The sequence below is a fragment of the Pelophylax lessonae genome, assembly GCF_965119305.1.
Source record: "Pelophylax lessonae genome assembly, chromosome: 3".
Lineage (NCBI taxonomy): Eukaryota > Metazoa > Chordata > Amphibia > Anura > Ranidae > Pelophylax > Pelophylax lessonae.
In genome coordinates this window covers 629440118-629464028 of record NC_138770.1, presented here as the reverse complement: position 1 = coordinate 629464028, position 23911 = coordinate 629440118, and positions in this window count along the sequence as shown.

Sequence of the window (23911 nt, the reverse complement as noted above, 5' to 3'; positions counted from 1 at the left end):
CCCCAAGGAGCCACCAGAGCATCTGTGGCATCGGCCAGAGGATATCGATACCTGGCTACGAATCTCTAAACCTTCTTGTTGAGGCGAGAAGCAAACAGATTGACCTCGGGAGTCCTCCACCGAACACCGAACACACAGGAGATGAAACACCTCCGGGTTCAAGGACCACTCCCCTTGATCCAACACCTCAGGTAATCCGCTTGCCAGTTCTCCACACCTCTCCACACATTCCTTTACACACACATGAACTTTAATGGCATCCCAGTCTTAGTCCGTAGGGTTTACAACGGCAGACTGCCATTTTGTCTCCATGGTGAGCGATCGCGGATGCCCGGCGGACATCGCAGCCGCCGGACCCGCTGATTGGCTCCCCCTCATAGCCAATTAGCATGTGCACGTGCGCACAGGTACGTCGTTTTACGGGACAGAGCAAACCTGCCACAATATAAGTACGGTGGCTCGTCGGCAAGAGGTTAATATTGAGTTGGCCCACCCTTTGCAGATATAACAGCTTCAACTCTTCTGGGAAGGCTGTCCACAAGGTTTAGGAGTATGTCTATGGGAATGTTTGACCATTCTTCCAGAAGCGCATTTATGAGGTCAGGCACTGATGAGGAGGAGAAGGCCTGGCTTACAGTCCCCCCCCCCCCCCCACTAATTCATCCAAAAGGTGTTCTATCGGGTTGAAGTCAGGACTCTGTGCAGGCTAGTTAAGTTCCTCCACCCCAAACTTGCTCATCCATGTCATTATGGCCTGGACCTGTATGTTCTGACCAATTGCGGAACCTCTCACGCTGGAACTGAAAAGGGCTCCAGGAGAGGAGATTGCATAATTTACTGTGCCTGTGTTTACGTTACACAGGCACAGGAAATTATGCAATCTCCTCTCCTGGAGCCCTTTTCGGTTCCAGCCTGAGAGGAGAGAGCATCAACAGTGAGTACACAAGCACTACACTGACACCAGTACACAGAGGCACACATTTAACCCCCTGATCAACCCCAGTTAACCATTTCACTTCCTGCCACAGTATCACTATATACAGCATACAGATAATTTACAGATTACTGTATTAGTGTCACTGGTGATGCTAGTTAGCACCAGCGGAAGTTAGCGGTAGTTATCGTCAGTCCCAGATAAGTTTACAGTACCTGCCATATATCCCCCAATAAAGGTTTAACCCCTTGATTACTCCATTTAACCCCTTCATTGTCCTGTCACTGTGTCACTATATACAGTGTACAGATAAGTTACTGATCACTGTATTAGTGTCACTGCTGACGCTCGTTAGCTAGTTAGCGTGAGTGTCAATCTTAGTATAGCATCAGGTTCTCTCCACATGTTAACCCCCTGATTGCCCCCCAGTTAACCCTTTCAGTCCCTGTCACAGTGTCACTAGTAAAGTGTACAGATATTTTTTTCTGATCACTGTATTAGTGTCACGGGTGACACCAGTTAGCACCAGCATCAGCATCAGTTAGGGTCAATCCTAGACAGTGACAGATTTTAACCCTTTCATTGCCAGTAACACTAACACACACAAACTATATACCTCCATTACTAGTATAGTGTCTGGACGGATCAATATCTTTGATCTGATCAGAACTATACTAGTGTCCCCAATAGTTTAGTGTTCCCAAAAATGCAGCGTTAGAAGGATCAGCCCTGACACCTGTCAGCCCCTGCGTTTAGCCCCTCCGCCCAGCTCACAAGAAGAGCAGTATCAATAGACCACTGTCACTTCCAATACACAGCACACAAAACTGCAGCATTAGCAGAGTCAGGCCTGATCTCTGCTAGCACTAGCGGTTATTTTTTTTTTTCGTAGCGGTTCAAGCAGTCCTCGACAACCAGGTGCTTTTTTTTACCTGTGAGTCACACTAGGTACCTGTAAATTTAGTGGCCAAAATGTCAAACGAAAGGTACACTACTGAAGAAGCCTACAGGATACTGAGCATCACAGATGAGAGTGATTGGGAGTCCTCACTGTCAGAATCAGGCACAGTATGCGAACCTGTAGAGAGCAGTGGCACCCTGAAAGATAGCTCTGGCGATGGAGTAGAGGTCCCTGCTAAGGTCTGGCGTTCTTGACCCCGTTCTTCTGTTGCTAAGGTGCAACAACTGCATGATTCTTGTATGCAGCAGAGTGTAGGCACTAGTGCCGGTCAACCTTCTGGTGTACTGGCGAGCACCAGGGTCCTAGTACACCCTAAACCCTGGTAGTAGACAAACAAGCACTTCAGTATCACTTGGTGATTTGGCGAGTCCCACAAGTGCAGTTCAAGCTGGTGCGATGACTAGCAGCCACCAAGAATTTGAACGCAGGCCTGAAGAGCCCATAGTGGCCTTCCTGATTGCAAATCCTGATTGGCAGTCCACAGATTCTGCATTGCTCATTCACTGGCCAACACGGATATCAGGTGGAAACAGCCAATTTTACTCCCCTTGATTTTTTTTGAGCTGTTTTTCACTGAACATCTGTACGGATCTATTGTGGACCAAAGCAATTTGTATGCTAATCAATTTATCGCCGCAAACCCAAATTTGTTCCTTGCCAGACAATTTGTCTGGAAACCTTTAACGGTTCCTGAATTTAAAACCTTTTTGGGCCTAACCCTCATCATGGGTATTACTAAAAAGAGAGAGCTGCGGTCATATTGGTTCACTGACTCAATTCATTATATGCCGTGTTCTCTGCTGCCATGGTCAGGGCTAGATAAAAGCAAATATTGTGGTTCATGCACTTCAACGACAATGAACTCTGTCGTCTTCGGGATGACCCTGAATATAACCAGTTCCACAAAATTCGTCCCCTCGTAAACCACTTCAACCAAAAATTTGCAGCCTTGTTTATCCCCCAAAAAGATGTCTGCGTTGACGAGTCCCTGGTCAAGTTTTCTGACCGCCTTGCTTTCAAACAGTTTCTCCCCAGTAAGCGTGCCAGATATAGGGTTACGTTGTATAAGCTCTGTGACAGGGCAACAGGCTATACGTGTAGTTTCCTGATTTACGAGGGAGAAGATAGCAGCGTGGAGCCTCCCAACTGCCTGGACTACATAGGAAGCAGCGGTAAGATTGTTTGGGACTTGGTGTCACCCTTATTGGGAAAGGGGTACCATTTATACATGGACAACTTCTATACAAGCGTGTCACTTTTTACACACCTCTTTCAGTTAGGAATTGGCGCATGTGGCACTGTGCGATCTAATCACTGGGGCTTCCCCCAACGGCTTGTAAATACCCCACTTGGTCAGGGGGAGAGAGCTTGCTTGAGGTGCAATAGATTGCTTGCAGTGAAGTGGAAGGACAAATGGAACGCTTTCCCTCTGTCTTCCATTGACGCAGATACGGCAGTCCAAATTACAATGGCGACTGGTGTTGTTGAGAAGCCCCTCTGTGTCCACGACTACAACCGTACAACGGGAGGGTTGGACTTCAACAACCAGATGGTGGGGGCCGTACTTAATTGCCAGACACTAGTACAAGAAAGTGTATACTTATTCCAATTGGCTCTTTTCAATGCTTATGTACCATACAAAGCATCTGGAAGAAGTGGATCCTTCCTAAAATTGCAGGAAGAGATCATCACAGCCCTTCTGTATCAAGGAAGGTGCTGTGGCCCAATTTCCCAATCAAGATGCAGTGAGCCAGCTGCATGACAGGCATTTTCCAGATGCCTCCTCCCTGGTACCCCTACCCAAAGAGAACCCCAAAAAAGATGCCGTGTCTGCTGCAAACACGGATATAGGTGTGACACCCACTATTTTTGTCCCTCCTGTCCTGGTCAACCTGGTGTCTGCATCGGTAACTGTTTCCGACGTTACCACACACTAGTGGAGTATTAGTATAGGGTACATCACGGCACATCTAGGGCACACTTTTACACAGGTTCTCGAAAGAGGTTAGATGGCTATCACATTTTGAGAAACCCAAACCTGGAATGTTTTATTGTTTGCTTTGCAGGTATGTCATTCTACTGTTTTACTGTACTTTTGTTGTGTTTTAGCCCTGGTTCACACTACTGCGTGTGCGGGGTTCGCATGTCATGTCGGAGCGCACTGCTCCGACATGACATGCGATCAGCTGTGCGGTGCGAGTTTAGCCATACAGTTTGTATGGCTAAATTCGCATCGCACCCGCAGCAAAGACGCACAGGAGGCATTTTTGCTGCCGCATCAGGATCGGATCGCACAGCGGTTCACACTTGTGCGATCCGATCCTGTGCGAACTGCACGATCGCACTGCGATATGCGATCAAACTGGGGGTGTCGTTAAGATTACATTGACACCCCCAGCGGATCGCATATGGCAGTGTGAACTGCCGGGGGTGCGTGTGCGATGCGGGAACAGGCTGCGAATTCGCAGCCTTCCCGCATCGCATCAGTGTGAACCGAGCCTTATTGTTAACCATTGTTAACAATAAAACACAAACACAGGGGCCGGGGTGGACACAGGGGCGATTGCCCCTATGCTTTACCAAATATTTTTTACTCTTTTTTTGGCACAGATTGCAATAAAAAAAAAAGTTGTTCTATTGAGTTAATGTTTTATTGATAATGTGTTTTATCGTTAACTGTTGTTTGCTTTGCAGGTATGGCATTCAGCTGCAGCACTGATTTGTTTATTTTGGCAGCAACAGGGTTTGCGCTCAAGATACCTAAATCTGTGACTCCAGTGCTGTAGGCGGTAATTTCACCACCGCAGTTAAAATAAAAGCATATATGCTGAAGCATAGGGGATGGAGTGGACACAGAAGGGGGATGCTATGCTTCGACATATATTTTTATTCACTTTTCCTGACAGAGATTTCTTCATCCACACTGATCGATGTGAATGGAGGAATCTCTTTTTTTTTTTTTTTTTTACACAAAGTTGTCACTAAATGATATAATGCTCACACTTGCCATGGGTATATGTGGAATTACACCCCAAAATACATTCTGTATGTATGCATCGCATACTAGCTCATTATGAAATACTTACCTTAGAACGAAGCCCCGCCACGGACCCCCGGACACCGCTGTGGGAGCTGACATGATCCCTTGGCGTCTCTTCCGGGTTCGGCGGCTCCGGCGCTGTGATTGGCCGGAGCCGCGATGACGATTTTCCGGCAACTTCCCGGCAAGGAACTCTGAAGGTCCAACGGACCTTCAGAGCGCATGCGCCGCTCGCGTCAGCGGCTGCATGCAGCGCAAATATCTCCTAAACCGTGCAGGTTTAGGAGATATTAATTGTACCTACAGGTAAGCCTTATTATAGGCTTACCTGTAGTTAAAAATCACAAAAAGCAGTATACTACCGCTTTAACAAACATTTAACCAATTCAGGAAGGTCCCACTGCAAGAGTATTTTTTTTCTGATGCACAGAGTATGGCTTTGACAGTTGAGTTAAGTAAACTTTCTTTTGTTTTGGATCAAGTTCCTGGGGATTGGTTATAACCCCTGCAAGGCTTTTATTGCTGTCTATGACCTCCCCCCGCTTCTTTCTATGCAGTTTCCTCTCAATACTGTTGTGGTCCCAGCATTACAATATATCCCCCATGAAAATACACAGCAGTCAAACCCTTACAGAAGCTCTGAGCTGTCCTCACTCTATCCAGAGTAAAACAAAACAGCAAATTCATTGTAACCACAGATTTACCCCCTTCACGACCAGCCCACTTTTTGTAATACTGAACTGCATTACTTTTTTTTTTTTTTTAATTTTCAATATATTTTATTGAGAAAAAAAAAAAGGTAATACAATATAATAATAACAAGTAATGTAGTAGAAGTGAATCAGCTACACTACATCCTTGCAAAAGAAATAACATTTTGTGCATGAAATGCAGTGTGGGGAATACAATATATAGCCATATCAACAGCTGACCAGTAAAAGCCGGTCTAGAAAAAGTGAGGAGCCCTCTCCCCACTACAGAAACATGGCACAACATTAGAGCTAAAGTATTGTCTATACCAAAACATGTCAAAATAATAATAATAAAAGAAAAGGGTAAAATGACTCTAAGCATTTGTGCAGGTTTAGATAAAAATTCTAAAAACGATGAAGAACCGCTCAAATCTCTGACCCCTAAGAGTAACATGGAACCAGTTGACATCCCTGGACCCCAGCACCTGACATAGGCTGCGAAACATTGGGGATCCAGGGCCTGCAACTAAGCGGATAGTATATAGGAGCTCCTCCAGAGTGAGGAAACCTATGATCTTTCCTGGGGTCAAGAGAAAGAGCAGGATAATATGCACGGTTATATAAAAAGGAAACAGCCCTGTGGAAGCATAGTTGGGAAGGCAGCATAGAAGGGGTAGAGGGGGGGAAAGGAGAGAGAAGAAGGAGAGAAGAGGAAGTGGAGAGGGAGGAGGGGAAAAGGGATAGGAGCAGGGTCAGGGGACCAATGAGTTCTGGAAAGTCCAGCTATGAAATCGATATATGATTTAGTTTAGCCCACGGTTCCCATATCAATTCAAATTTGGAGACTTTGTCCTGCAGGATCGCCACTATTTTTTCCTGAGCCATGATCCAGGATATTTTACGTTTGGCTGCGCTAAATGAGACTGAAGGCTGCTTACAAGCTTTGGCCACCGTGAGTTTGGCTCCTAAGAGAATAAAAAAATATCAAGGATAGAGAGTGTTTGGGAGTGCCTGGGAGTTTTTCATGTAAAAAAGCTGATTGAGGGGTTTGAGGTAGTGGGGTATCCGTGACCGTGCGAATGAGATGAAAGATTTTGTTCCAGAAGCTCCTAATCCTGGGGCAAGAGCACCATGTATGCATAAAGGATCCTAAGTGTTCACATCCCCTGAAGCATAGCGGAGACGTCTGCGGATACGTGTAAGCGAGTGGGAACAATGTACCAGCGAGTAAGAACTGCATTACTTTAACTGACAATTGCGCGGTGATGCGTCGCTGTACATAAATAACATTTCTGTCATTTTTTTCCCCACAAATAGAGCTTTTTTTTTGGTGGTATTTGATCACCTCTGCGATGTTTATTTTTTGTGCTACAAACAAAAAAAACACCGCCAATTGTGAAAAAAATCAGTCGTTTTTACTTTCTGCTCTAAAACATATCCAATTAAAGAAATTTAAAAAAATCTAATTTCTTCAGAAATGTATGCCAATATGTGTTCTGCTACATGTTTTTTGTAAAAAAAAAAAAAAAAAAATTCCATTAACCGTGTATTGATTGGTTTACATGAATGTTATAGCGTCTACAAACTATGGGATATATACTGGAATTTTTATTTATTTATTTTTTACTAGTAATGGCGGTAATCAGCGACTGATAGTGGGACTATGGTTTTGCAATGGACAATCAGACACTAACTGACACCTTTGACACTTTGGGGACCAGCGATCCTAATATAGTGATAAGTGCTAAAAATATGCACTGTCACTGTACTAATGACACTGGCTGGGAAGGGGTTAAACATCTAGAGCAATGAAAGGGCTAACTGTGTGCCTAGCCAGTGTTTTGGTGTGCTGGTTTTTACTAGGGGAAGAGATTGATTTTATTCCCTGCTTTGCAGAAACACAGAATCTATCCCTCCCCCTGTCAGAATGGCGATCTGCCTTGATTACATAGGCAGATCATCATTTTGTGTTCTTTACCGATCATCAGCGTGTGCCGGAGGACATTGAATGCTCGGCACCTGTAGGTTAGCTTCTGCTGTATATATTCACAACAGAAGTTGCACGCCCCCTGCAGGCGGAAATGCCAAATCACAGATCCGGCGCACAGCTGCTTCCCTGTAGCCATAAAACTGCCGTAGGGCAGTCGACAAGTGGTTAAATTAAAGACACTATAACCATACCTCCCAACTTTTTGAGATGGTAATAAGGGAGACCTTTTGCCAAAAGTATATAGGCATAAGACACACCCCCGCCACACTCCCCTTAAAGGAGAATTGTACAAAAAAAAAAAAAGATAAGTTAAACCCACGAGGGCTTTTTTTCCACTACTATTTTATTATACTGGTTTTTGACATTTACAAATGCAGCAATTTAGAAATTGGATGAAAGGTTTAGCACTGGGAGATATTTTTTGAAAGATAAACAGTGCATTTTATATACAACTATTTAGATCAGGCCAAAATAAATGACAAATGAGCAGGAAAGAGGGACAGAGGTACTTTGTTCCAAATCAGGGACAGTCCCTCGAAATCAGGGACATTTGGGAGCTATGCTATAACGGCTGACTGTCTTCTGTTCATTACTCAGCAGTGACGACACGAATTTAACCACTCTAGGACCGCCCACCGCAGTTATACTGCGGCAGGCAGCCCCTCCTGCGCGAACCGACATAGGTATATGTCGGTCCCGTGCCTGCAGCTAGGGGGCGAGCGTGCGCCGCCGGTGGCACGCTCCCGCCCCCACTCGGCAGTGGTGATTGGGATGCACCCGCGATCGCTCCCCGCTGAGAGAGAATAACGGTCAGCTGTTGTAAACACAGCTGACCGTTCTTCTCTATGGAATGATCACAGGTCTCTGTGATCATTTCACAAGCCACGCCCGCCCCCCCCCCCCCCCCACAGTTAGAATCACTCCCCTATGCTCACATTTAACCCCTTGATCACCCACTGTGTTAACCCCTACCCTGCCAGTGTCATTTTTACAGTAACAGTGCATATTTTTAGCATTGATTACTGTAGTAATGTCACTGGTCGAACCCAAAAGTGTCAAAAATGTCAGTTTGGGGTCCGATCTGTCCTTGGCAATGTCGCAGTCCCGCTAAAAATCGCAGATCGCCGCCATTACTAGTAAAAAAAAAACAATAAAAATTACATAAATCTTTCCCGTAGTTAGTAGACGCGATAACTTTTGCGCAAACCAATCAAAATACACTTATTGCGATTATTTTTTTAGCAAAAATATGTAGCAGAAAACAAATTGGCCTAAAATGTTAAAAAAATTGTGATTTTTAATTTTTTTTTGGGAATGTTATATAGCAGAAAGTGAAAAATAATGTTTTTTTTTTTTTTTCAGAATTATCGCTCTTTTTTTGTTTATAGCGCAAAAAATAAAAATCCTACAGGTGATCAAATATGACCAAAAGAAAGCTCTATTTGTTGGAAAAAAAAGACATCAATTTTATTTAGGAAACAGCGTCGCACGACCGCGCAATTGTCCGTTAAAGCAGTGCCGAATCGCAAAAAATGGCCTGGTCATTAAGGGGGCAAATACTTCTGGTCCAGAAGTGGTTAAAGGAAGACTGAACTGAGAGAAATATGGAGATTACCATTATAGACCTTCTTCTGAAAATGCTAGTTGCATGGATGTCTCTAAATTTAAGTACTTTTCTGAGACACTGAAGCATTCATTTCACAAAGTAAGAGTGAAATCGAAATGTCTGACTAAAGCCTCGTACACACGCAACGATTGTTGGCCGACCGATGGCCGTCTTTTGTCCAGTGTTGTTGTGTTGGTTGAAATGTGCTCTAGACTGCACACAAATTTTCTCGGCCAACACAAACCAACTTCAGAAGTGATGTCATGTGCTGATTTACTTTCCGTGTGTTTTTTCTTCTCTGAGCATGCCCAGTCTTGCTCATCTGATGTTTGTCTGCCGAAATCTGTACTGACTGAGGGAAAATCGGCAACAAAATTTTATAGCATGCACACCTGATTTTGTTCGGCCGAAAAGTCGCAGTCGGTTGTCGGAATCATCATACTAACAAGCCGACAATCGGCCGATCGGACGTTGGCCGAAAATTCACGGCCAACAATCTTTGCGTGTGTACGAGGCTTTACACTATAGTTCAGTGACTGAGAAGGAACAGGATTCCATGGATCAGCATGACAGCCAGGGAACTAGTATTTTCAGAAGGAGAGGTTGGCAGCAGCTAAAGCCTCCATACTTCTCAATATTAGTTATGCCCCGTACACACGTGCAGATTATCTGAAGACTTTTGTCTGCAGACTTACCAAAACCATATAATATGAGGTCAAACCTAAACACTTTCAATTTGTATGCAATCCGGCAGGCCCTTGCACTACATAGAAAAGGTAAATCTGAAGACAAAAGTCTTCAGATAATCTGCACGTGTGTACGGGGCATTACCGTTTACATTGTCTCGTGCTGCATTTCCCATGATCCTACTTTATGTTTGTCATAGTCCCTTTAAGCGATAATTCCTTGGGAAACATTAAAGCAGAACTTAAGTCAAAAATAAAAACGAAAAAAGAGCTTGTTAAAAGACAAAATAAAAAATCAGCATTCTGTGTAATATTCACCTTCAACCCAAAATTGTATCCTCCCAGTATTATTGCTGCAAGATTATGTTAATCTTGTTAATTATGTGAAAGCCATTCACCTGTCCTCAGAGTGTGACTGGACAGTGAAGGGAAAAGCAGAGCAGTGATGACCACATTTCTATTTCACCCTTTTTCCTGTTCCTATCAGCATGTTCCCTGTCAGCACATAAACTGATTGGCTCCTTGTGCTGCTTTCTCCAGCTCATCACCTAGCCTGATTGTTGACTGAAGATCTCCACAGGAAGAATCCTAGGAAAAAAAAAGGAAAATGGCCATGGAACCGCAGATCCCACTCCCAGCAGGGAACTAAATCCTTTCTCCTGAAACACTGGGCAGAAATAACTGAGCGGCCTATAGCAGAGAGGGGGTTTATATTATTTAGGACTGCCCATAGGGGGTGTTGTTTTCTTTTCTGCCTAGTGTCCCACTCCTGTAGGTGGCGCTATAAACTAGGGATGCACCAATACCCTTTTTTACTAATCAATCATAATACTTATTACTTAATGCTACTCATTTTACTAATCAAACCAATACTTTTTTTTGTAGTACGCGTAGATACCAATTACCAATACCGACCGCAACTGTTTTGTTTACACTTCAGCTGTCAGCAGTGGTACAAAGCATTGAAAGGTTATTTACAACTGCAATATATATATATTTGTTTTTTAAATGTTGTGCTTTTTTCAATGTGAAACCTGTAAATATATGTTAATGGTGTAAAAATATTAACGGAAAAAGTGAACAAAAAAAAGGTTTTAATTATTAATAGTTTACTTTATAAAATAGAAGTGAACAATGAAAAAAAAAATCAGCAGGGAAATAATAATTAAATAGAGAAGGAGAATAAGTAGTTAAGGCTGATTAGAGTATATGAAGGGTTAATAAGTGGTTTAACAGAGGAACATTTAATAAACAAAACTGCTTTAAACTGATTTCATCTGTAGATTGAAGTCATCTGTAGATGAAAAAAACAGATAGATACAAAAAGTAACAATGTTTCTTTTTATCTTTCTGTTTCACCTGAGCAATATTGTTGATAAATATTGCCCAACTGCTTTTTTTTTTTTTTTAGTTGACAGCTCCAGTTGCCTTTGTTTACACTTCAGTTGTTAACAAAAGAAATTCCCTTAGCCGTTCAGTTTTTTGGCTCCGCTCCGGTCCTTTTTTTTTTTTCACGGAGCGGATGACACTTGTGTCATCTACTCCGTATGTCCGCATATCATCCCATCCGTTTGCGGATGATATACGGAGATAATGTAAGTTTATGGGCATTGCGGATGTCAGCGGATGACACCGCTGACATCCGATTTTGCTTCCTTTCCGTTTTTTTTAACGGAGGAAAAATAGGGTTCTGTTCCGTTCCAAAAAACGGAACAGAACTGAAAGGAAGAAAATTGGATGTCAGCGGATGGTATTCCGCTGACATCCGCAATGCCATAGACATTTATTATGTCCGTAAATCATCCGCAAAAAAATAGGATGATTTGCGGACATACAAAGCGCCTGTGTGAAAGAGCCCTAACAGCTGAATGAGTCATTGGTTGTTAAGGACGTGGCAGCTCTGCTCCCTAGCAACCGATAATTGGCAGGTTTTTTTTTAAATCTCAGCGGTAAGTAAGGGAATCCTGCCAGCAGCTGAAAGAACTGAGGCTAAAAGTATCGGTTTCAGTTATCAGAGCATTTGCACGTACCAATACTTGTGCAAATGCTTAGTATCAGCACCGTTACCGGTATTGGTGCAACCCTTCTACAATCCTATTAGTATGACTCAGAAGAAGCTGTGTCCATCAATGAACATAGGAGAAAAACGAATTTGATGAAATAATGATTGCAGAGCGACAATAGTTTGTGTCTTTTATATCTGCCTAGAGTTCAGATTTTATGTCATGTCCGTTGTTCCTCTTGTATTTTATTTGGCATGATAACCCCATCTTTACAAAGAGGTCTGTTTTTCATAAAAGGAAACAGGTGACCGGTATGTACACGCTGTCTGCGTTGTGTTATTCGCACCCAGACCTCACATTGATGGAAGCGTTTCCAGTCTAGAATTTGTTTTCCAGAGCGATATGCTAAAACAGTCAGACACAAATGTCTGCGCTGTGCCAGCTCCAAATGGTTATCTTATTTCTGAAAAGTTTGAGACCACAGCCAACTGACTGTTCCCACCTTCAACTTGTCAGCGCCCAAACAAGCAAACTAGTAATGGATAGTTTAGTGACGGGTTAATCAATCTCATTAGTCATTTACATTATAGCCCATTACGCTATTAAACTAATAGGATTTGCCAGAGACTTTGACATTGGAAAGTTTGCAGCACTCATGAAATGGCATCACTTCAAACAGTGTGAAAGTTATCTTGTATTCTACTTTGAAAGGGATCCATCGAATGAAAGATGAACTACATTCCACAGACTTTCATTCCAATGAAATAAAACATAGAACTTTTCATTTTTTTTCTTAAAGGGAAATGATAGATGTTTTGAAGTAGAACTCTGGGCAGCAAAAACAATAAATAAATAATTGTAGACCCCCTTCCCCAGTATACACTATATTTTCAAAAGTATTGGGACGCCTGCCTTTACACTCACATGAACTTTAATGGCATCCCAGTCTTAGTCTAGAATTCAATATTGAGTTGGCCCACCCTTTGCAGCTATAACAGCTTCAACTCTTCTGGGAAGGCTGTCCACAAGGTTTAGGAGTGTGCCTATGGGAATGTTTGACCATTCTTCCAGAAGCGCATTGGTGAGATCAGGCACTGATGTTGGAGAGAAGGAGAAAGCCTGGCTCGCAGTCCCTGCTCTAATTCATCCCAAAGTTACCGATAGAACGGGTTGAGGTCAGGACTCTGTGCAGGTCAGTCAAGTTCCTCCACCCCAAACTTGCTCATCTATGTCTTTATGGACCTTGCTCTGTGCACTCATCCAAATCATTTGGTGGAGGGGGGATTGTGGTGTGGGGTTGTTTTTCAGGGGTTGGACATGGCCCCTTAGTTCCAGTGAAGGGAACTCTTAAGGCATCAGCATACCAAGACATTTTGGACAATTTTTATGCTCCCAACTTTGTGGGAACAATTTGGAAATGGCCCCTTCCTGTTCCAACGTGACTGGGCACCAGTGCACAAAGCAAGGTCCTTAAAGACATGTATGGGTGAGTTTGCAGTGGAGGAACTTGACTGTCCTGCACAGAGTCCTGACCTCAACCCCATAGAACACCTCTGGGATGAATTAGTAAGGAGACTATGAGCCAGGCCTTCTCTTTAACATCAGTGCCTGACCTCACAAATGTGCTTCTGGAAGAATGGTCAAACATTCCCATAGACACACTCCTAAACTTTGTGGACTCCATTCCCAGAAGAGTTGAAGCTGTTATAGCTGCAAAGGGTGGGCCAACCCAATATTGAACCCTAGGGACTAGGACTGAGATGTCATTAAAGTTCATGTGTGTCTAAATGCAGGCGACCCAAAACTTTTGGTAATATAGTATATACTAGATATACTGCTTGTTTAATCTCAGCAATACTTACCTTACTCCTTAGTTTCTTTCTCTGCAAAAAGCCATTCCTGTTCGCCAATCATTTTGCCGCCTGTAATGTCATCATGAAGAATGCAGGATCAGCAGCGATGAGGTTAAGGATCCATCCACATTCTAGGCCAGTAGAGGGAAAAAAAAAAAGATATGGCTACCACTGAATCAAGATGTAAAGTCTTTGTCGCTTACAACCATCTAGGACACATTCAGACTTGTTTTTTATTTATTATTATTATTAATATTCATACAAAATCATTATTTTACATTGATGTAACAGAGCTTTAAGGGTTTTTTTTAAAGAGTGCACAGCAGAGATTGCTTGCTTTTAAGCTATCTCTTTTTAACTGAATCAGCATGGATTGAATAGAGCAGAAGGTAAGGGAAAGGGAAGAGTTACTTCTAAGGTCACCTACTGTATGTCCATTTAGTCATTCAGATGTGTACAAAACGACACCGCACTTTTAAGGTACCACACCATATGTACAAAAATTTAACAAATTTTATTGCATCATAGAAGAAATAAAAACCCCAATAGTTGCTCATGATATATTCCTGAGTTGCATTACACATGATTTGTACATGACATAGCAAATGCACATTAGGTGTTAAGGACTCCAATATAGATATCCACATGGAGTCAACCCTTCTTGTTCAACTCATTTCGCAGGTCAACACCTGATTCATAAGAAAACATTAACACTTTAAAAATATCTGTAAATGCCAGAGAACAATTAGCAATTCATATCCAAAATACAGTTATTCCATTACATACCTTTAAAGGAGTTGTAAAGCCAGGAACGTTTTTTATCTGAATGCATTCTATGTATTAAGATAAAAAGCCTTCTGTGTGTAGCAGCCCCCCCCCCCCCCCAGCACCCTCTAATACTTAATTGTGCCCACTCTCTGTCCAGCGATGTCCACGAGTCCCTCAGCCATCCTGGAACTCTCCCTCCTAATTGGCAAATATACAGCCGCAGCACCATTGGCTCTCAATCAAAGTCAGTGAGCCAATCAGGAGAGAGAGAGAGAGGGTGGGGCCGAACAGCAGCTCCATGTCTGAATGGACACACGGAATCACAGCTTGGCTCGGGTGCCCCCATAGCAAGCTGCTTGTTGTGGGGGCACTCGATAGGAGGGAGGGGCCAGGAGCAGGAAAGAAGGATCCAAGAAAAGGAGGACCCAGGCTGCTCTGTGCAAAACCAACTTTGTTATTTTTTTTTTTTTTAAATGAGACTTTACAATCACTTTAACTACTTGACCCCCGCGCAATAGGCGAAAGACGGCTACAGCGCGGACCTAAATTGCCGGCAGGACATACATTGATATCCTCCCGTGCACGAGTGGCCTGCACGATCCCTGTGAAGTGGCCTGGCTCGCTCTGTGATCAGCGAGTCCATGAGACTCGCCTGATCACAGATCGGAGTATGGGGCGGTCCTGCCCCCTTACCACGTAATCAGCTGTCAGCCAATGACAGCTGATCATGTGAAGTAAACAGCAGCCAGCGATCAGCTGTTTTTTTCTCCTCAGTTTAAGGAGAAAAAAAATGATCGCCGGCTGCTGTCAGAGGGACATCGGTCCCAAAGAGGAAAGGGCAAATTGTGCCCACCAGTGCCACCTGCCAGTGCCCACCAGTGCCATCTGACAGTGCCCACTAGTGCCACCTACCAGTGCCCACCAGTGTTCACCAGCACCACCTACCAGTGCCACCTATGAGTGCTCACCAGTGCCACCTATCAGTGCCAATCAGTTCCCCATCATAAGTGTCACCTACCAGTGCCTATCATTGCCCATCAGTGCCACCTATTAGTGCCCATCAGTGCTCATGAGTGCTACCTATTAGTGCCCTTCAGCGCCACCTATCAGTGCCCTTCAGTGCTGCCCATCAGTGCCACCTATCAGTGCCACCTATCAATGCTGCCTTATAAGTACCGCCTTATCAGTGCCACCTTATCAGTGCCGCCTTATCAGTGCCCATCAGTGTCGCCTATCAGTGCCCACCAGTGCAGCCTATCAGTGCCCAACAGTGCAGCCTATCAGTGCCCATCAGTGCAGCCTATCAGTGCCTATCAGGGCCCATTAGTGCCGGCTCATCAGCGCACATCACTGAAGGAGAAAAATTACCTATTTGCAAAATTTTATAACAAACTATAAAACAGTTTTTTGGTTTTTTTTTTCTTTTAAAAATTTTCGGTCTTTTTTTGTTTGTTCAGTAAGAACTAAAATTCCCAGTAGTGATTAAATACCACCAAAAGAAAGCTCTATTTGTTTGGAAAAAAATATAGAAATTTCATTTGGGTACAGTGTTGCATGACCGCGCAATTGTCATTCAAAGTGCGATTGTGCTGAAAGCTGAAAATCGCCCTGGGCAGTAGCTGGGTTTAAGTGCCCTGTAGGCAAGTGGTTAATATTTACCAGAATACTTTTACCTGCACCATTCATTCAAAACGATATACGCATCAAATTAAAAACAACCAACCAGTGTATGGACCATTTCTGAAATAAAGAAGACCGAAGGTGTCCTAGTCCGGCATGTGTGGCAGAAGAATCAATTATTGGTGACAATATTTTTTTTAATAATTCATAGATCATTATCTATGCGTGTCTGTACACTAAGCTCCAATAAAACTCTATACAGTTTATTATTTGAAAGTCCATGCTATTGTCTCAAATATACTAAGTTCAAGAAAAACTGTATAGAATTTGTTATTTGAGAATCCATGCTGTTGTTCCAACTACACCCCTACTCCCCACTATAAATCTGAACGTGAGCTACTGAACTCTGTAAACAACTTATTTTTCACAAAGCAGTTAAGATTTCCCTAGAATACATGTGAAAAGGAGCTTAAAGCTCCACCTGCTGGGTATAGAGATATAAATATGAAATATGTATATGCATAGTTTCAAATTTCTGGATTTATATAGAAAGAAATGGAATACTTTTGCATGTCTTCATTCAATATTACAATAACTATTTTAACTTTAAAGGCTAAGTTCACCTTTTAAAAATGTATGCAGGTAAAAAAAATGTGCATTTATTATTTTTTTTCTAAGGAGCCTGTAAAGTATTGCACCCAGGATTAGCAGATCGTGTGTGCAATGTCAGGCTCCTGCAGACTCTCAGGATAGCTGTCTGCCTGTACCTCATACAGTCAGGATCTGCCCAGATGCCTGGACCGGCAGCTGGCTCAGCTTCTTAATGTGACATGGTCAGCCTGAGCCAGGAACTCCTGCCCCTTCCGCAACCTGGCATTCTAGCGAGAGCTGGAGAAGCAGAGAGCCAGTGACTGACAGTCACCGATCTCTGCTCATTGAAGGCTGAGAAATGTGCCATTAGCTGTCCTTGATCGCCCAGTTATCAGTGTAGAGTCTGACGCCTTCTAGGTGAGTATGATTAGGGTCAATCACAGACATCATGTTTCTTGCCTGACTGTTTCTTGAATGGTTGTTGTAGCAGTATCAACACTGTTCCTATTACTTTCTCATTGTGTCTTCTCTGCTCTTTCACAGGTAAATGACTACTTGCAACATCCACATGTACAATCCCCATGCCATTTGTAGCCCCCTCCTAGGTAGGCGCTAGAAGAGAGTGTAAAGTTTTTGGGTCTTTCTGCTTACCATAGAGATTGCCAGGTAAATTTATTTTGCTCTCTGCCTACAAGAGAGCAGGATCCATTGGTAGGGTCTGCTCATGGTGCTCGGGTGCAGCTCAACTTGTCTGAAATTTTTCACACTGGTCCAATAGGGAGGCATATTGGACAGTGGGAGGAAACCTGACAAGTGAGGGCACAGGCATTGTTACAGCCCTTGTAATTGGCAGAGGAAAGTGCCTTGGTGCATGCTGCGTGACTGCTCTGGGTCTTCAGCTGGAGAGCGGGATCCTGGAGGGAGGGGACGGCTTCCCCTTTTCTGTAGAAGCTGCCATGCGGCCTCAGGTGGTCGACCTGAGGGCCTGAATGTTAGAGAGGAGCTGGGTGACTGTATAAATGCCAAGGGCACATGTGCTCGTGGTCTTCGGCTGGGGAGTGGGGTCCCAGAGGGAGGGGGTGGCTGCCCCTCCTCTCTAGGAGCTGCCATGCGGCCTCGGGTTGTCGACCCGAGGACCAGAAAGTCAGATAGGAGCTGAACTCAGAGGTTCTGCAGAGCTGACTGGAAGGGAGACACGGGAAAGGATCTGATTCTGCCGACAGTGAGTACAGATCTGTGTTATGGGGCCTGTCATGTGAGGGCCATCCTTTCAGAGGAAGAGTCAGTGGAGGGGTGTCAGTCAAGGGGATGCTAGAGAATGTCCTGAAGCTAAAGTAGCTGCATCAAGTCTACTGCTAGATAGAGCAAGAGGACTTAAAATCTTCCATACAATTGGCAGTGAGGTTAACCACTTCAATACCAGGCACTTTTCCCCCTTCCAGCCCAGGCCAATTTATAGCTTTTAGCGCTGTTGCATTTTGAATGACAATTGCGCGGTCATGCAACACTGTACCTAAACCAAATTTATGTCATTTTTTCCCCACAAATACAGCTTTCTTTTAGTGGTATGTGATCACCGCAAGGTTTTTTCTTTTTTGCTAAACAAATAAAAAAAGACCGGAAAGTTTGAAAAAAAAAAGTTTTTTTTGTTTGTTATAAAATTTTGTAAATAGATACATTTTTTCCTGCACTGATGAGCACTGATGAGGCCGCACTGACAGGCACTGATGAGGAGGCACTGATGCGGTGGCACTGATGGGGTGGCACTAATATGCGGCACTGATATGCAGCACTGATTGGCACTGATATGTGGCACTGATAGGTAGCACTGATATGCAGCATTGGTGGGAACTGATAGGCGGCACTAATGGGCACTGATAGGCGCATTGATGGGCAATGATAGGTGGCACTGATAGGCGGCACCGATGGGCACTGATAGGCGGCACTGATCGGCACTGATGGGCACTGATAGGCGGCACTGGTGGGCAATAATGGACACTGGTGGGCGGCACTGATAGATGGCAATGATGGGCACTGGCGGGCAGCACTGATGGGGAGGACACTGGCGGGCAGCACTAATGGGGAGGGCACTGGCGGGCTCCCTGAGCCCTGACTGCCATCCCTGGTGGCCAGGGTGGGCATCCCTGGGGTCATGGGTGGGCATCCCTGGGGTCATAGGTGGGCATCCCTGGTGGATCTAGTGGCAACCCCCCCCCAAGGGTCTGCACTGATAATCAATGCTCTGATTACCAGTGCAGACCCCCCTGTCAGGAGAGCCGCAGATCGGCTCTCCTCTACTTGTGCCTGTCAGGCACGAACTGAGGAAAGCCGATCAATGGCTCTTCCTATTTACTATGTGACCAGCTGTGTCCATACGTCAGTAGGCTCTTTACCGAGATCGGAGATGCGGTGTGTCAGAGTGACACGCCGCATCAGCGATCGCCGCTCTGCGCGCCCCCAGGGAGCGCGCAGAGCGCATTATCCTGCCGCCATCATATGACGTCCGGACAGGATAATGTAACCACCTTCCCTCCGTCATTTGCCTATAGGGCGGGCGGGAAGTGGTTAAAGCAGTGTGTCTGCTTCTACAAATAACCAGGCGAAGCCAAGTGAGAGTTGTCCTTATCTACTGTGAATAGTTCAGTTTGAGTATCCCACTATTCACTTCCTCCATCCAAGTTTCACAGTAAATGCAAAACCAAATACCCTTGACTATTTATTGAGTAACGAGCAAGCGGGAGTAAGGATGGATGTGTGAAAAATCCCCTAGTGACTGTCTGCAAGGTAATCAGAGGGAGAACCAGAAGCCATCATGCAGCAAGCCCTACAGGGGCTCATCCGGGATTTTTCTCTGAGTTACAGCATTGGTTGCTACCGTTTCTATATAAGAAAGGCCATGTCTTCTCATGTAAAGTGCTGGAGTGTCAGCGAAAAAAGAATTTGCTGTACTGTAGAAGAAAGTAATGTCTGCTTTACAGTGATCAGTACAAGTGTGCTTTCAAGTTATGGTCAAGTAAGCAGTAACCTGGGACGCAGGATTCGGCGCGTCAGGGGTTGTGTCATTACATGTGCTGTAGAAGAAAATGTCTGTCGTACAGTCGGTAACAGAAGGACAGTTTTCAGCAGCAGTGGGGGAGATCGGTTGGCATTTGAACCAAAAGGTGTAACCAGAGCTCAAGTCAGAAGAGGCAGATGTATGTGTTTGTGGCAGGGAACACAATCTGCATTACAGTACCATTCATGCAAGCTGAGCAGTGTTATGGCAGCAGCGAATGGGTTACTGCACCACGCGGGAGAGAGCACACCAAAGAGATCTACCTAGCAAGAGGAGCCAATGCCAGAGAGTCTGCTAATCTGGGGATGTGGGCAAACTTGCTGTCTGCGGCCCGCCAATCCAACTGAAGGAAAGGAACTGAGACGTCACTTCAGCCATTGTTGGTAGCTGAGGAGAAGACAAGTGTGTAGAGGAGCAAGATGACGGATGCCAGAGTGAGCCGGAGCCCAGAGGCTATATGTGAACTAGAAGGTAGGAACCACCTCTAAACTGTTAACACCAGTGGCTATTCCCTTTGGGAGAGGACGGGGAGTGCAGAGAACACCGCTGGGGCAGGGACCAGTGGTGCTGACCTGCACAACCATCTGCCAAACCATGGGGAACCAATATTTGAGAGATGCAATGCACACAAATCGTGAGGGCCGAGCAGTGGTCAAAGTGTGCATTGGTTGCAGTCATAGCAACAATAGGTCCAGCTCTTATAGAGGCAGAGGAGCATCAATGGATCCAAAAGTTGAACTCCTCGAGTTTGTCCAGTGAGGGGTAGGCAGGGGTCACCAAGCTTTGTGTATCAACACGGATCCCTGGAAGAGAGAATTGATAAATGGGGGTTAGATGTGGAGACTGGGGAACTGAAGGAAGACGTCCATCCAGTTCCAGTTCACTTACTGAAGAAACCGAAGCAGCGGTCGTTCGTATGAGGTGTACCAGGAATCTCGGGTTCTGTAAGGCCTATGCTGCAAGGGTCCCAGACCTATCCCCACCCCACACCTATGCTCGGGCTGAGCACAGAATGATGCTTATTCTAAGCTGATCTCTAAAGCGGAGATCCCGTATGCCCCACCTGGGAGAGGAGATAGGCAGAAACTTCCCAGGTTCTCTCGTTTCCAACTACTTATCCAGAGGAAGGTGGCTATGGAATACGGATACGATTATCCATATGCTCCACGGGAGGTAATGGAGGAAATTGAAAACAAGAGGGAGACTTGGTGGGAAGAAGCTGTCTGGGACTTTCTATATGTCCTCAAGCCACATTGGAACCCATCCAGGCCTCAGCTGTGGGAAACCTTTCTGTACATCAAGGAGAATTGGAATCTGGGGTGGTCGATATACATTGATCGGGTGGAACTAAACCGCCCAGATAAGATAGGCCAAGCTTGGGCCATCAGCATCCTGAGAGTGAGTCTTGAAGGCAAGATCTTTCGTATAACAAAAAAGAAAAAGAAATCCGGGAGCTCTGCGCCATCAAAACAAAAAAATGATGTCCTGACGAAGTTCCTGTGGGCAGAAAGAAACATACAGGCACAGGGACGACATAAGGATGTGCCCCCTCCTCCCTGTCTTGCCGCATGATTTGTTTTATCGGCTTTTTTGTCTTTTTGTACCTGTCTGGACTATCCAACACCAATCAGCACACAGTGGGAGCCACTACTATCACCATCATTATCATTGCCACTACATTTTATGGCTGTTTAGCCCAGAACCGCAACAGGAACGAATCCCCGAGGACATATCTCCACAGGAGACAACCAGAAGACACACCACAGCACAGTGTGAGGTTACCTGAACAGACCAAGGACCGTAAGTACCATAGTTGCCATAGACCCTAGGTGTTTTTCATTAATGGTCATATTGGCTGCATGCATTGCTGACATAGTGGTCAGGTTACCCATCACCTGGGACCACCCTAGTACTGCAGGCCAGACAGCATTCACATATGAGAGTCTATACTGCTTTCCATTCTATCCATTTGAACTGGATAGTCTACTCCTGTCCTCTTCCTGGTCCATTCCGTCCTTGATTATCACAGCCTGTGATACCTACAGCAGACTTTCACATTATATATGGATATAGCTATTCCATCTGGCTTCCTAGCATCCCATTCAGGAATATGCAATACTATCATCCACAGCTTCACGTGATTTATGTGATTATATGCTGCTAAATGGGTTTAACCTCAGAATGCTTTTTTGTCTTTTTGCTAAGGCTCAGATGAACTGGTTTTGATTATATGGACTTTTATTTCCTATTTTTTTTTTTGTTATTTCTGGGCTCCTCTCTGTTTTTGTTTTTGCTGCCCTAGCCCTGGTTTAGTCCCTACTTTGTAGAGCTATAGCACCTCATTCACTCATTGTGGTTTTAAGGTGGGATGCTAGCCCCTCGGGGTACTGATAGGCATATGGTGTTTTTGTGTTCGTGCAGGCAGTTTGGTAGGTAGTAGGGGGCTCTGGCGGAGTTTTTCACCAGCTCCCACTGTAGCACTTTTCTTTAGGTGGGGTTTTATTTAGGGAGGTTTTTGAGCTAATTAGGGATATGTTTGTTGAGTGGAGTGGGTACAGGGGAGGTCTTTGGAGGGATCTCTGGGTTCTGATGCTGATTTCTATATTTGCTGAGTGTTTACTGAATGAGTGTTGTAGCAGTTTTAATACAGTTTAACTAAAGCAGGGTAACTAAAGCAGTATGAAGATACAACAATAACTCTGTTCCACTCTGGAAAGATGGAAAGCAAACCAACATTTGATATTTAATTTCTTTTGAAGTCTGATTCCCACTCTCTCTTCCTTCTAATATGCTGCCTGTACTCTTCCTTCTCACATTAGTGTTCTCTGTCCTCAAATTGTCCTTACTTTACCTCTCCTCTCTACCCCAAAGCTTATGCATATCACCCTTACTCCGTCCAACCTTTGCCCCATTATTGCACCAATCACCTCCCGCATGTACTGAACCTACATGCTGACCTAAACACCAGAACGGTGAGATACAGTATCTCACAAAAGTGAGTACACCCCTCACATTTTTTGTAAATATTTTATTATATCTTTTTATGTGACAACACTGAAGAAATGACACTTTGCTACAATGTAAAGTAGTGAGTGTGCAGCTTGTATAACAGTGTAAATGTGTTGTCCCCTCAAAATAACTCAACACACACCCTAATGTCTAAACCACTGGCAACAAAAGTTAGTACACTCCTAAGTGGAAATGTCCAAAATGGACCAAAAGTGTCCATATTTTGTGTGGCCACCATTATTTTCCAATACTGCCTTAACCCTCATGGTCATGGAGTTCACCAGAGCTTCACAGGTTGCCACTGGAGTCCTCTTCCATTCCATGATGACATCACGAAGCTGGTGGTGGTTAGAGACCTTGCACTCCTCCACCTTCCATTTGAGCATGCCCCACAGATGCTCAATAGGGTTTAGGTCTGGCTAGTCCATCATCTTTACCTTCAGCTTTTTTAGCAAGACAGTGGTCGTCTTGGAGGTGTGTTTGGGGTCGTTATCATATTGCAATTCTGCCCTGCGGCTCAGTATGCGAAGGGAGGGGATCATGCTCTGCTTCAGTATGTCACAGTACATGTTGCCATTCATGGTTCCCTCAATGAACTGTAGCTCCCCAGTGCCGGCAGCACTCATGCAGCCCCAGACCATTACACTCCCACCACCATGCTTGAGTGTAAGCAGGACACACTTGTCTTTGTACTCCTCACCTGGTTGCACATGCTTGACACCATCTGAACCAAATAACTTTATCTTGGTCTCATCAGACCACGGGACATGGTTCCAGTAATCCATGTCCTTAGTCTGTTTGCAGGCTTTCTTGTGCATCATCTTTAGAAGAGGCTTCCTTCTGGGGTGACAGCCATGCAGGCCAATTTGATGCAGCGTGTGGCGTATGGTCTGAGCACTGACAGACTGACCCCCCCACCCCTTCAACCTATGCAGCAATGCTGGCAGCACTCATACGTCTATTTCCCAAAGACAACCTCTGGATATGATGCTGAACACTTGGCCACCATGCTGCAGCTCAGTTTCAGGGTCTTGGCAAACTTCTTATAGCCTAGGCCATCTTTATGTAGAGCAACAATTCTTTTTTTCAGATCCTCAGAGAGT